The sequence below is a fragment of the Gossypium raimondii genome, chromosome 1 (assembly GCF_025698545.1).
Source record: "Gossypium raimondii isolate GPD5lz chromosome 1, ASM2569854v1, whole genome shotgun sequence".
Lineage (NCBI taxonomy): Eukaryota > Viridiplantae > Streptophyta > Magnoliopsida > Malvales > Malvaceae > Gossypium > Gossypium raimondii.
The window spans coordinates 5,440,842-5,456,785 of record NC_068565.1 but is presented as its reverse complement, the minus strand read 5'-3'; positions in this window follow the sequence as shown (position 1 = coordinate 5,456,785).

Here is a 15,944-nt window from a genome sequence, read left to right as displayed (position 1 = left end):
CGAAATTATCTCTAATTTAATTTAATTTTAATTAAAATAATTACAATTTTGAGGAAATGTTGAAACTATATGTTAAAAAAACATAAATAAAAATTTAAAATGCTTAAATCAATAATTAAAAATGAAAAAATTGATAAAAATCACAAGCAAAAATTGAAAAATAAAATAAAATCAACCATTAAAAATATAGAAAAAAACACTAGAAAAAAATCAAATTTGAAAAATTATAACCACCATGCATGGTTTTATCAAATTCTGAAATTTGATTAAAAATTAAAACAATAGAAATAATAAAATTAAAATTGAAAAGAAAAATTACTTGCCTAAACATTAAAAGAATTAAAAAATTGACTACATAAAAATAAAGCACAATCTAAAATCAAAGAAATAAAAGACGATTAAATTTTAAAAATTAAAATAATTTAAAAATTATAAAAGAATATATTAAATATAGATGAATGTATAATAAAAGTTTCAGTATTTTTAAAAATTATAAAAAAATACTAAATATCGATAATGGATAAAATATTGAGTAAATCAATTTTTCATAGCTAATCAAAATTAATTTAATCAAAACTTCAATATTTTTATAAAATAATTTTGTACATGATAAGATTCATCCAAGACTTCAAAATTTGTTTTCCTCGATTTTATTAATTCGACTAAAGCTACATTTAATTTTCATATATATTTTTAAATTTTATTATACAATTTTTTTACCCTCATCATAAATATACCCTAATCTAATATATATATATTTTAAATCAATTTTAGATAATTTTTGAATAAAAAATGGAAGTGGTGATCCATGCGAAGCACTAACTAATGTAAATTAATAAGTTGAAACGAATGACTTTTTGCAAGTATAAAACAAAGGGTTGAAGTGGGAGTCAAATGAAGCAAGATCCACATCATCCAAGCACATGACGACGTATTAGCATCCGCAAACTGGGACGGCGTGAGGTGGCAGTCAAGTGATTGGCCAATTGTGAGATCATATACTCCACCATCCCTTCTCTTGTTTTACCCTCCCCTCTTAATTGCCCAAACATCTCATCATCCAATTGATTGTTAAGGTAAACCTTTAAGCCCTTTTCATATGCTTAAGCAATGAATTAATCATATGAGACTTGTTTGTTGCGGTAGAGCCAAGTTTGTACCATCTGGAAGCATTAAGTTGCAAAATATTCAATAATGTAATATACATAGTTGCAGAGGAACTGTTCTACTTTGTTAATCTACGAAAATCACCAATGATTTAAATGGTTAATCACATTAGTTGGTATCGACCATCAAATCTTTCCAAACCAATTGATGATTTAAATGATTTAAGAGCAGCAATTTGATGATGAAAATTGGCGGCTACAAGCTGATAAAGATGAAGGAATTGCCTATTATCATCAGCAAAGCAAATTTTCATTATCCTGTTCTGTATTTTTTATTATTAAATTGCACCATCAAGGTTGGAACATGCACTACCCTTCTCTTGCCGACTTTGAGGCAACTGTTTTCAGAGATACATTTGCAATAATTTAATTTATTTATTGAGATATTCAATCAATAATAAAATACCACATGTCTTACTTTTCAATTAATTAATTTACGTGGAATTATCGGGTAAACAAATGGATATTGAAAAACAATTAAACTTTGCAAATTGCAAAATTATTGACTTTACTCTCGACATCCTTCACTTCCTACTATCCATTTTATTTACAAAAAGTTGTCTAACGCTAAATATGGCAAGTTATAAGGTTGAATAGTACTCGTAACAGTACTCCAAACTCTTCTCATAATTACCTCAAGACAAGAGAAGAAGAAATATTATGTGAGAAAGAGAGTCATATGAGAATATTAAGAAGATTTAATAAGAAATTTAGTTTTCATGAATAACTACGTGCCATTTTATAATTGATTAGATATTTTGGTCGATTTTATAATGTTAGTTCTTAATCCGAAGAAAAAACTTTAAAAATGAAAGCGGAAAAAGCAAGATAGTTTAATGACTAAATGATTCATTAGGCCATAATTTATTTTGTTTAAACAGCATTGTGTATTTATTAAAGCTTGGACTGTGGAGTGGGAGAGAGTTGTTGAAGTAACAGAGCATAAATAGTTATTTGATGAAGAAAAAAGTCTGTATGTATTATACAAAAGATGCATTGAGAGGATAAATGTTCTGCCATTTAATATATCTTTATACCATTTGAATAATTTCTTACTTTTTTAGTGGAATCAATTAGCATTCTTTAGTTTCCACAAAGAATGTTAATTACTCGCCTGCTGTGTAAGTCAAGGTCGATGAATTGAATACCCTATATGAACTTAACATATTTGAAAGCAGGTTTACGTAGAGAAAAATTAAGAACATAATTTACGCAATCTTAATCTTCCCTCTGCCATTTTTCATCAAATTAATAATGTTAAAACAGGGCCTTATGTAATAGCAGAATTTTTTGTTTTTGTTCAAGCTCTTCTGATATTGAAGAAAATGAAAAAAGGGCAATGAGAAAATGAAAAAGGAAAGAAGAAATAAGAGAAAAGAGTAAATTAGCAATGGCCCTTTGTTTGGTAAGAAAGAATCTAAGAGAAAATGGAAATCCAGACCACACTGCTTTCCAACAAATGCTGATGCAAAATGCCAAGCCCCATGACATGGAACACTTCATTTTTCCTTTTTGTCAAAACGCTAGAGGCTAGATGATGAAAAACTAAATGGATTAGTGGGGCATTAATTTTATCTTCAAATCCGGTAACATGCTTTGGCAAAGTTGAAATAACTTTGTTGGTTAATGTTCATCTTCTTCATATACTTTAGTGTTGGTTTAAGAAAAAGTCAATTCCAGCACTGAAAATTTCATCTCTAGACCCCTCAAAAAGAAAAGAAAAGATCATTGGACTCCCACTTGACAAAACTTAAAATATTCTGGAAAAATGATGGCTATGAAGCCTATATATACTCTATTCATGCACCCCATGCTAGGCAACTATCAACCCTGCATTTGATAACTCTCAATGGCGAGCTTCAAAGTTTTATTCTACCTTTCCCTGCAAGTTTTGTTCTTGGTTTCGAGTTCCGGGGCTCGGTTGTTTCATCCATTTTCGACTGCTGATCCGGCATTGGAAATGGAATCAAAATCACAGTATAAGGCTAGTAGTAAACATGATGAAGTAGAAATAACTTATAGACATTTTGAATCGAAACAATTTTCAGGCACAGACCAGTTAGCATTGGCAGTTGCAGGCAAACAACACTCTAAAGCAACCATTATTGAAGCCAACCGTCCATTGATCGAAGAAGGCAGGGAAGCCATTAAAGCAAGCATTCAAAGAAATGGCGGAATCCCATTCGAGTCGAAACGACTTAGTCCAGGGGGACCTGACCCTCATCATCATAAATAATCATGCGTTTTGTTAGCAGCCAGTGATTTGCACCATCAGAAAAAAGAGAGAAAAATGTTAGAAATTTCATTTTCCATACATTTTCTTTTACTTGCTTCTAGTGTAGATCATTTGGTGTGTGGATGACTGTTTGTACAATTGTTCTTCAATTACTTAGCTATTGGAGATCAAAATAAGGTGACATAATTTGACCAATAATATATCAGACTTCAATAATCTATATATCCATCATTTTGTAGCAATTCAACTATCTGAAGCTTTTATTTTCTATGGATAGACTTCTTTTTAACATTTTTCTGGCTAAACTACTTTGGAGATGGTGGGATATTCGGATATCTTCGTTACACTTACAAATCAGCAAATCACGACCACCTTCGTTTCTTTCTTTCTTTATTTTATTTTTTTTTGGGGGAGGAGGGAATCGATCTATATAGCTGCACTCTGCAGCACATGCATTTGCCCTTGGTGTTAGCTAGATTTTTGCTCAAATCATTTTTCACCACATGTAAAATTAATATTTATTGATATCAAAAAGCACTTTTCTTTATTGAAAGTTGGATTCATGTCATGATTTTAAGATTCTTTTCATTGGATATAATACGATTATATTATTAGAAAAGATAATTAAAATAATACAAGATAAATACTAAAAACTGGATTGTATGTGTATTGCACTGTTTAAACTACCAACCCACCTATGAAGGCAGGTCCAGTGTATGTGTATACACTCCCAACCATATTTTGTGGGTAAGTGTCAGCTTTCAAACGAATAAACAGCAACTTTGTTTCTATTTTAGATTCAATTTCCACATCGTCTTCCTAGCTAGAACTCAAATTAGGAATAAGTTTTGACTTGGTGTTTTTTTTTTTATCCAAATGTGAAAGGGGACGGCCACTAATATAAAGGATTAACATGGATTCGAATCGTCCTATTGATTGTAAATGTTTGCTCAATTATATAATTGCTATTGTAATAATTAAGATGATTTCTCTAATTTAAAAATTGAAGAGGAATTATAAATAGAATATGGGTTTTGTATAAAAATAGTTACACTTAAATCGGATTAAATTCAAAGTCAAATAAAACTGAACTCCTAAATGAGAGATAAATTATTTCATTTAAAGGTAGAGTGAGAAATTTTGTTTAAGGATAGCCGAGGTAAAATTATAAAATTTGGTGAACAAAGCTAAAATTTCTATATTGAAAATACTTAAATTAAATTATTTATCTTTTAATTTTGGAAAGGTTAAAAAATTAAATTGAATTTTTCAAATTTTCCTTTTAAGCCAAGCGAGACCAGATCTCTCCTCACCCCTTTAGCTAACGTTATTTTCAATCATTAAACTTGAATTCAATCACTAAAAAAAAGTCAAATTCCCTATACTCAACTTATTAGACACAAGTAAAATTTTTTATATATTAGGCTTTAATATGTTCTAACCTACAATCTTATCAAAAATATATTAATAGTCTTAAACTTTATACTTATTTCATATTATATTATTTCATATCTATCTAGTATGAGTCACAATCATCATGAATCCAAGTAGTTAATGAAGTGGGGGTTTAAGTGGATCCTACTAAAGAAATCTGATAGAACAAAAAAAAAGAAGACCAAAATCGGTTGAATGAGACCGACCAGACCCAACCAAAGGCCAATAGTGTTCTTTACTTTTGCTCACATTTCATCATTTGATAATAAAGGTCAAGATAAAAGGATAGTCTTCTTGCTCAGAAAATAGAGATCAAGATAAAAGGATAGTCTTCTTGCTCAGAAAATAGAGTATAAATTAGAATTGAAATCATATTATATTAACAAATATTTGAAATTTTCAAAATTCTATAAATAAAAATCTAAAAAAATTAAGAAACATCCTAAAAATTAGAATATTTAAAAATAAAAAAATCAATAAATTTAATGAAAAATTTTACTCATTTCACTATTGTATAAAGAATTTAAATTTTTATTGTGGACATAAATAAAATTTAAAATTAAAATATGTTTTCAGAACACAAATATAAAAAAATTATAAAATTATCATTGGGTAAATTTTAAATGAAATGATTATGATTATAAGTATTTTTTTAACATTAATCTTATTATATGTTCTTATATAAAGAGAAAGGTTATGCATTTCAGTGTATTCAAATCTACGTCCTCCTGAACTAGCAACAATATCGATGCCAATCGAACTAAAACTCAATTAGCATGATTATAAGTATTTTTAGATATTCTTTTAATTATCATATTATTTGTGATATCATTATCGAAATAACACAAAATTAAATAATGTTCAAAACTTTAAAGATAAATTTTAAGAATGTAATTAATTGTGAGTTTTCAATTAATACCTCAATTTAATGTGATTTTAAATTAAAATTGAACTGAAATTTCATTAGTGGAAAGTTTATGAATGTGAACACAGATGGATATTGAGCGTAAGGATAAGATGAAGACCATAAGAGGGAGAGATGATGTCATGAAAGGAATTGTAGACATTCATGTATGCATGTAACATTCTACATATGATGTCTTAATCAATAGTGGATACGATACTCTGATGTATGTCAAATCCCAATTAATTCCTACAATTTCAATGCGCAAAAACCTGATGAATTATTATAACTTCACAGATATCATTTCCACCCATTATTATATGGATAAATTTATATATATTTATATTTAAATTATTCAATTATGAAAAATTAGAATTTGATGGATTATTTGAAATCGATTAAGTCATTCCTTTCGTTAAATTGCTAATAAATATTACTAGATAAGTTATACCTTTACATATTGTATTATTAATAGATTTTTATTTTAGTCACTTAATTATGAGAAGTTAAAAATAATTATTAATTAATCGATGATATGGTACATTAATTCATAGTCTTAATAGTTAATATGAGAATTATTTTTACTATCATGCTAAAAACATTTGAAATCTTACCTAAATTAAGAAGAATACCTTTAAAGGATTAAAGGACAAAGGCATAATTTTAGAATATCTTATTACAGGTTCTGATTATATCTGAGTTTTTTTTTTACACAATGTCTAGAACTACTCATAGTCCCTTTCCAATCGAGTTAAGACTCAATCGACATTTTTAATATTTATGTTGCTTATTAATGAGGTCATTTCTTATCATTCATTTGTCATATATAGATTGATAATAAAGCATTAAATATTCTAAATTAATAATGCAAAACCCATTAAAAGAGAAAATAACAATGTAAATGACTCATATTATGCATTGATATTTGCAAACAATCTCAAATAGAGATAATTTGTGGAGTAAACGGTCACAGTTAATAGGAAAAAATTATTTTTGGGGAATTTAAGGAATTTTTTATTTTTAATAATTTATGACATTATTTTTGGACATAGTCATACTTATACAAGTATTATCTCCTTTGACTTAAAATCTCGTAGTTTTGTTCTACAAAATATTCTCGTAAGTATGAATTTAATCATGATATATTTTTATATTAATTTAATCATTTCCAATTTATATGACAAATTCTCAAATTTTCTTCTATCTTAAGATTTTGATTATAGGCCTATTTTGGTGAAAGTATTTGTAATATATTTTATTATATGAATTATATCAACTAGTCATTTTATTATGAAATGGATTAATTTAATTTTGTACTACTAAAAAATTAAATAATGTCAAATTGTAATAAAGTTAATATTTATACTATGTTTGATAGGAGTATTATTTTTCCACATGTTTTAGTACATGAATTAGCAATAACCTAACTACAATTGGTCATCTTTAGCCACTCACATGAGTTGTTTGTGGCAAAGAGAATAATTTTTTGCTTATTTTAAAATGTCTTATTTTTTTTACGACTCATACTTTTAATTTTAAGTTTAAATTTGTACTAATTATTCTTTATTTTATATCTAAATATTTCAAAACATGTATATTAAATAAATTTCTTTCTCATGTTATTACACTAATAATCAAACGGGTCATTATTGTTTGAAAATGACGTGAATTTTTTTCATTTGCAAAACTATTAAAAGCTTTTAAAATATAACTCCATTATATGATAAATAATATTTTTAAAACAATAAATGTTAACACTGATCAAAATTAATCTTATCTAATTCTTTTTAATAATATAATAACTAAATTAATTTATTTAATAATAGAGTGATTAATTTAATAAAACTTCGGATTTACCAAGTATTTTCACGAATATATATATTACTCCAATTTTTCATTCTCTTTAAAATACTTTATTCCTACGAATCACTCTCCATGTATATAGAGAGAGGCGGACCGTAATAGTAGCCATGGGTTAAGATCCCAAAATCTTTTATAAATTTTCATTAGCCTTCGAAATTTTTAATTAAATTTCTAAACATTTTAAAATCTTCTTTAATTTTTAAAAGTTTTTGAAATTTTTAATTAAATCTCTATTTTTTTAAATTGTTATTAAGCTGAATAAAATTTTAATTAGACCACTTGAAAGTTGTCATTAAATCCTCAAATTTTTAAATAAAAACATATCTCACACTTATCTCAAATTTAAATAACATAGGTTTCATAGAAGGTGTAGCTAAGGGTAAGCGTACCTAAAGGTGTTTAAACGGTTAATTGATCAGTTAACCAAATTGAACTACTATTAATCAAATTAACCGTTTTTTTTAATCCTTTAACTATTAATCGAACTAAATTTTTTTCAAAAAAAAAATCGAACTGAAATATTTCGAATAATCTGGCCGGTTAACCGAATTAAACGAAATTTATATAGTTTTGCTTTTTTGGTTAAAACGAGTATAAAAAATAAATAAATTGATAATGTTCATTTGACTGAATTAACCGAATTAAAACTACATATAATTTATGTTATTAATTATTAAGTTAAGTTAATTTGGTTAATTACCCGATTTCTAACCGAATTAACCGATAACAAAACTTCCAAAAAATCATCAACTGATCTCTGACCGAATTAGATCGATTCGATCAGTTAATTCAGTTTTTATCGAAATTTGAACACCTTTAGATATAGCCTTCACCTTTTTTATTAAACTATACAATCGCAATTTCAATCCCTTCTGATATTAATAATTTATTTTAATCTAATTTAACCTCTTTGTTAAATGTAAAAAATTCCATTTTTAACTTCTCTCAAAGGTTGAAAATTCAATCTAAGTCATCTTAATAAAAAATTAAGCTTTGGCTCTCCGAAATTCTTTGATTTTATCTCCAAAAATTTAGCTTTTTCCTTCTCGTATATTATGTGAACTAATACGTGGGAAGATATTAGAAGTGTGGACAAAAAACTTTTTTCAATGGATCATGCGTGCGTGCGGCTTACAAGTGGACAAAGAACAAAAGAGAAACAAACAACCACGAAAACATTAAAAAAAGTAATATTTGCCGTATTCATGCATAAGGACAACTTGAAATTCTATTTCTCTCTATTGGAGAAAAAAGTCTTTGGAAAAGACAAAACAAGATTGGATTGTTGTATTGTCTTCATGAGCTTTTTGACTCAATTCTGTAATAATGTTAATAGAAGATAAAGCACTTGAGAAGAAGAACGACAAGATTTCCGAGTTGCCACAACGTAAAAACAGTGACCCGCCCCTTTTGGCTGTTTATCAAAGGCAAAGAACATCAACTTTGATACGACCTTAAAGCATCATCATCATATTTTTTGTATCCCTCTCTAACGCTAATGGTGGTGAGTCAGGAAAGCAGAAAATCAACTGTGTTTGTGGGGTTAAGACAAAAACATTTCCAGTCAAATTTTATCTGATTATACGTCGATGTTCCAATATCCATGTCTTATATTGAAGAAATAACGGACTTTTTTTATGGTAAATGTCATTTCAATCTTGTCCAAGCACAGTTTCTCCTTCGATATATATAAGCTTATCGACATGTTTATTGATGTATAACTTCGTTTCTCATTGTTAAAAAAAGATCGTATATTCCATGGCTATCGTTGGTTCAAGTTCTAGGCTGGTGGTGATGCTGTCGTTCATCATCATTGTATTGATGCTTGTAACGAACACTGAAGCGAGGCCTTATGGTCATGGACCTCATGGTAACCCAACAATGGCGGAAAAGATTGATGGCATGACTATGTTGGAGAAACTTGGTTACGATTTATCGAAAATCGACTATTACAGAAGGATGCTGAGCAGTAGCCCGGAGAGAATCTCGCCCGGAGGGCCGGATCCTCAGCATCACTATTAATCAGCATGTCATGACTCGACCTATTGGGTTATGTGTCACAATCCGATATTGTCCTCTTTGAATATCCAAACTTGACATATACGTATTCAAGCTCGATAGGTCATGAGACAGCAGCTGATCAGAAATTGCAGAATGTTATGTAGGGAACTTAGTTCTTTGCTCCATTGGATATGAAAATGTATAACATGAAGAATAAGTTAATTAATCCTCAAGTACTTTGAGATTTTCTGTTGTTGGTAATACGTATGAGTTGTAATATGTATGCAGTTTCATTTAAATAACACTTGTTTATTTTCACCAGATTATTATCTTTCATGAAATTGTGGATATTATTAGATAATTACTTATCTAACTGAAAAAGCAAAAAGTTTAGATTACGTAGGCAAATGTTATCCGATAAAAACACGTTGCTTTAATCAGATTGCTAATCGACTCCTTGGCATAATATTACGTGTAAGTTGCTGAATTGATGCTCTTTGCGCACCAACTCTCGAAACAGCGTTTCATTCATCTGCAAATGTCTTACAACAATGCTTTTTATTGGTGATTACACCAGCTTAATGCTACCAAGTATAGCTTATTGATGCTTCTTACAGCTGTTTGCTGAACATGTCAGCAGATTCATAAAGATTCTCCATAAAAACTTGAACTCGGGTGAGTTTCAGATACGAGTACGTTTGTAACATAGACCATTTTTTTCTAAGTTTTTGGAAGGTCCCCTTACCTATACCCAGTTAGTGTAAGTCAGAAAAATGTGTTAGCTTGCCTTCAATCAAGGTATAAGATCGAGGCCTTGAGGCCTCAATGTCGGGTTCACAAACACGTCAAGGGCGTTGTAAAATTCGGACAGCTCTAAGCCTCCAATGTGCCTAAAACACATTTGAGCATAGTTCTGCATACCATGTTAATAATCACCGGCTTCTCTTTCTCAATGTTTCTAGAGAATTCTCAAGCTTATCGTCATCTATCATTATCTAAACACATAATTATATGATTTTATCCACAATTAGATAATGATATAACGATTCAATGTATGCCGACTTACATAAACCGTCATACAGAGCTTATAAATAGGCTGAATCCTTTCCATTTTGTAGGCGTGAGTTAGAAAAGAAACAAGTGAAATGTTTTCTTAAAGTTTTGGTATCATTACTTTTTTGGCATTAAGTAAGCAAGTTTTGTTTAATTTTTAATTGAGTCCATTTTTTTATTGCTTAAGTTATTTTATATTTGCTCCTTCAATTACTTCAATAAGTAGTATCAGAGCTAGTTAAATAGTAATTCACGACTATTATGGATATCAGTTAACTTGATTATAGAAAGAATTTCTTAAATTAGTATCGATTAGGGATTACTCGGAAGAAGAAGTGCTGCTAATTTTGCAGTTCAAGGTTGCAATTAATTTTTGGTCTAGGACCAAACATAATTAAGGTAGCACAAGACGTTAATAAGTCTACATGGCAAGTTTTGGTGTGCAAGCCGGCACAATTCAAAAGCTTAGATGAAGCAATTATAGCATGTGGAACCTTCAGATGAAATTTTATCTAAAAGGGAAAGAGTTGTGACATAGTTGACGAAAATGAGGTTGAACCACCAACTCAAGCTAATGACATGGAAAAGTGGGAGGTTAAGGTTGTAAAGGTGCAATCTTGCAATACGATGTTGAGACTCTAAATGAAGAATGAGATATTTTGGCAACATTGTTTGGAAAGACAAATAAGGCAAAGTTAAAAACCTTGGAGAATGAGCTAATGACTTTGATTCAATGGAGCATATCGGTAAGTCAATACTTTACCAAAGCTAAGTCGATTAGTAGTGAAATTGTAGAGCTAGCTCCAGATGAGATGCCTAGTGAAGCCATATTACGAAGAATTATAATTAATAGCTTAAATCCAAAGTATAATGGCCTCTCATAATAGCTACAGAAGGTTGGTCTAAAGAGTTGGCGCTTATTGAGTTGGAAAGATACAGACCAAGTAATAAGCTTTAGCTAACCAAATGTCTAGAGTCTCGATTAAGGAAGAGGAAAAAGAAATGTTTAGTAAAAGACGGGATGCTCGAGGGCAAAGTCAACAAAGTAAGACAAGCTTGGGCAAAGGGTGAGCACCCCAAGGCCGACAACAAAGATGGAAGAATAAAAGAAGAGATGAAAATTCACATAAATGGGGAGCTTAGTCAAAGCGAGATAATCAATAGGGTAAAAATACTCGCAAGAAGCAAGGTAATTGCTGTAATTGTGGTAAGTCAAAACATTTTGCTCGAGATTACATTATAAGAAAAGTTCAAGGAAATGTCGCCTACTTACATTAATGAGTGGGATTTTCAAGCCTTTTGTGCAATAATAGACGATGGTGAAGAAGAGATTGCAGTTTCATGCATCGAGGAGCCACGGATAGAACATGGCCAAACAATAGTAAGAAATAGTTCGATCAACTGTCAAGATGATTGGATAGTTGACTCCGGTTGTTCTAATCACATGACCAAAGATAAAGAGAAGCTATCAAGTGCAACAGAGTACAAAGAGGAAGAATTGTGGTTACTGTCGATGATTCCATATTACCAATATCCCACATTGGTGACACCATGATTATCCATCGTTACATTCCACATAAGGTTAAGCTACAAAATGTGTATCTTGTGCCTATGATGAAGAAGAGTTTGTTATTAGTATCACAACTCACGTTAGACAAAAACTACATAGTTTTCAAACCCAACAAAGTGAAGGTGTATCGAAATCTAAAACTAACCAATACACAGAAGGAAAACAATTAGAGTTTGTCTATATAATGTCTGCACAATCAGCTTATATAAACAAGACTTAAAAAAATGAAACTGTTGATTTATTACACGTAAGGCTTGGTCATGTGAGCTACTTAAAGCTAAAGGTAATGATGAAGAAGTTGATGCTAAATGGACTACCTCAGCTTGAGGTATGAGACAATGTAGTTTGTGTTGATTGTCAGTATGGAAAGGCACATCAACTACCTTACAAGGAGTCAAGCATTTGAGCCGAAGTTCCATTACAATTGGTACTCTCTGAGGTGTTTGGACTGGTCTATCGGTCGGTTCTCGTTCCAATCAATTTGATCGACTAATTCAATCATGTTCTAAGAACACTAGTTATAACAGTCTGATTTTTCGATGGTGTCGAAAACGAAGGTTTCGGAACTCTATTTCCATAAATCAAGTATTAATATTGACGATATTAATATTCACAGGTCTATTATAGAAATATATCAAAGTTTGGTCCAGTAATTTTGTCGAATTGATAGTTAATTAAGGTACTAAGACTAAATTGTAAAAGTCTTATCACTATAGATTTTTAAATAGCTAAAAGACTAAAATGGTAATTTAACCATTATAATTTCTTCAAATGGTGGTGGAAAGGTTTTAAAATCCACTATCTTGTTATTTCCAATTAACTTTTAATTAATTAAAGTTTAAATAAATAATTATGATTAATTATATTTTAATTACAAGCATATAAGTTACAGCATAAAGATGTCACCTTTATTTTCTTCATCTTCTTCAGCCTCGTCGTGAGAAATAAAAGAAAACCTAAAAAAAGTTTCAAACATTCATCCCTTAAATTGGTAAGCTATACAAGCCATTTTCTTGTAATTTTCATGTATTTGAGATCATTGGAGCTTGATTTAGCTAGCTCATGTACCAATTTGTAAAGTTGTTAAATTTTTTGAAAGTTTCCATTGATGATTTATTGAAGAAATAGGTGTTAACTTGATAGATTTTAAGCTTAAATGTGAAAAATGACTGAATTGTAAAGTTTAATTGTTAGTTTTGTACAAAAGGACTAAAGTGTATAAATTACAAAATTGATGTGAAATTACTATAATAATAGATGATAGAGGGTCCTAAAAGTATGTGATTAGATCGGTTTTGAAACCGAAGCCCAAAACTGAAGGTTATGGTAATTTTGGTTTTGGGTACTAAATTGAACAAAATACAAAACTTTAGGGGCATTCAGAAAATAGAATTAAACTAGTTCATGCATATTATGGGATACTATAAATTTTTTTAGTATTGATAGATTGTTTAAAACAATTGTTTAAATCAATAATTGAATCAAACCGAGAATAATCGAGAAAAAGGCAAAATTATGGAATAGTCTTTGAAGATTCAATTTGCTTGTTGTTTTGACTAGGTAAGTTTATATGGTATGATTGAATTTAAATTTTATATATTTGAATTATGAATATGTGTATGTTTGGTTGTAATTTGAATTGTTTGCAATGTGGTACAAAATGTGAGATATGTACTAAACTATAAAGAAATGATTATATGTGTTAAAGATGCCTGAGTGAATGTAGTAAAGGATAGGATACGATTGACATGCCAATAGGGTTATATGCGTACTTGTATGATATATGTGATTGTGTGAGATACTTGATTGTACAGAGATTATTAAAAATTATATTGGGATCCAACACTTGTTGTGGATCATCGAGTATTGTATGTCTCTACGGAGACCCTGGTGTGGTGGAGGGATGTACTGTTGTATGATTATATGAACTATTGCTTACAGGCTTTACACTTCGGTGCCTTGGTATGTTGTAGTTAAAGCACTTACGAGTTATCTGGTGTAGTGTGGTTTACCAGTGTTTTTTTAGTCCGTTTTACTAGGGTTCATCGAACCAAGTGGTTAATGAAATATGAAAGATTGAAATGGCACGAAATGAATTTGATATTCAAATGATAGATTATTGAATGATTAGAGTATAAAGCTTTCGATTTATATATGTGATTACATTATTCTTGAATTGAATGAGATTTAAGTTTCTTATGTATTGTGGCATGAAATTACATGATATGTACTTGTGATATTACATGATTGATTATATGTTAAACTCACCTTGTTAATGTTGTGGATTGTCATGTCTAGCCAAATGATGTCAAGCTTAGTAGCTTATTGTGTTTAATTGAAAGATAATGTAAGTTTTTGTTTAATGCCTATGAACTTACTACGCATTCAATATGCTTACCCCGTTGTTTTTCTCTTTCTCTATAGATTTCAACTTGCAAATCGTCCAAAAGCTCACACAATCTCGTTTTCAAATTGGTAGCTTTTCGACCGTTTTAAGTCCAATTTTGTGGCATGTACATAAGTGTTTTGTATTTGTTAACTTAAAGTGTTAGTTATAGCTTAAAACCTTTCCAAGGTTTCATTTTGGCAATGTAATGCCTTGTTGAAATGATATGTTTTGGTAAATGGTTTGTGATATGTATGTGGCATATGAAATGACATATTTGGATATGAAATTGGTATTAATGAAATTAGTATATGCTTAATTGTTGACATGTATGCACCGGGGATGCTATGATATGTCTAATGGCAAAATAGATGTTATAAGTTTATATGAATTAGGTTGTGGCCATTTGCACTTGAATGGTGTGTATTTAAAGTGTTTTGATGCATGTGTGGTTAACCATTTATGCTTAATTTGATGAATTGTGAGATAACATTGAAATAGGTACCAAATGACTCAAATTTTATAAAAAAACAAAGTCCATGTCTTGATGAGCATTCTTCCTCGTTGCAACGTCAACCGACAGCGAATCACATCGCGACGTTGAGTGGTTTGAGGTCACGATATGAAAAACTGTCTGGTGACATCACGATGTGGAGGAAGTGACGTCACGATGTTGGACCTAAGATTTTGAAACTTTACAATTTGGTCATATTTCATGCTCAGGTCAGCAAAAGAGCTTTTGTAAGCTCGATTAAGACTCGGATTTGATTGTGTATCATAATGTAAATGTGTTTAACATATAATTGTATATTTGAATGATTATGTTACTTCATAATTGAATGTAGTTACTCCGAAAATGAATGTGGCGTCCTGTAGTTCGAACTCAGTGATCAAGTTAGGCGAGGGGTGTTACATTGATTATGATTAAGCTCAATTGTTGGCTTGAAATAAAAACTTCAAATCCGCCATTGTATGCCTTTGTATCACTGCCAGCTCGAGATATGTTACTCTCTGCGGTTCCCTCTTTCGTCTGACCGTTCAGATCATAAAGAATGGCACCCAAGGACTTGAACCTTCAAAACCCAAAACGGGTATGAATCCTCTCGTATATTTTGCTTTTTGTTTTTTTTCATCTAATATGGGTTGTGTTGAATGTTGTGGTTGGATTTTGGATTGATGATGGTGGGTGAGAATGAAGGTTGAGTTGATCAAGTTCATTCTCCATCAACTAATCAAAACAAAATGGTGAAAATATGTCTGTCATATCATAATATCGTTAATTATTTAGCAGGTCATTGATTAAAAAAATGAATTCAAATAATTTAGTGATT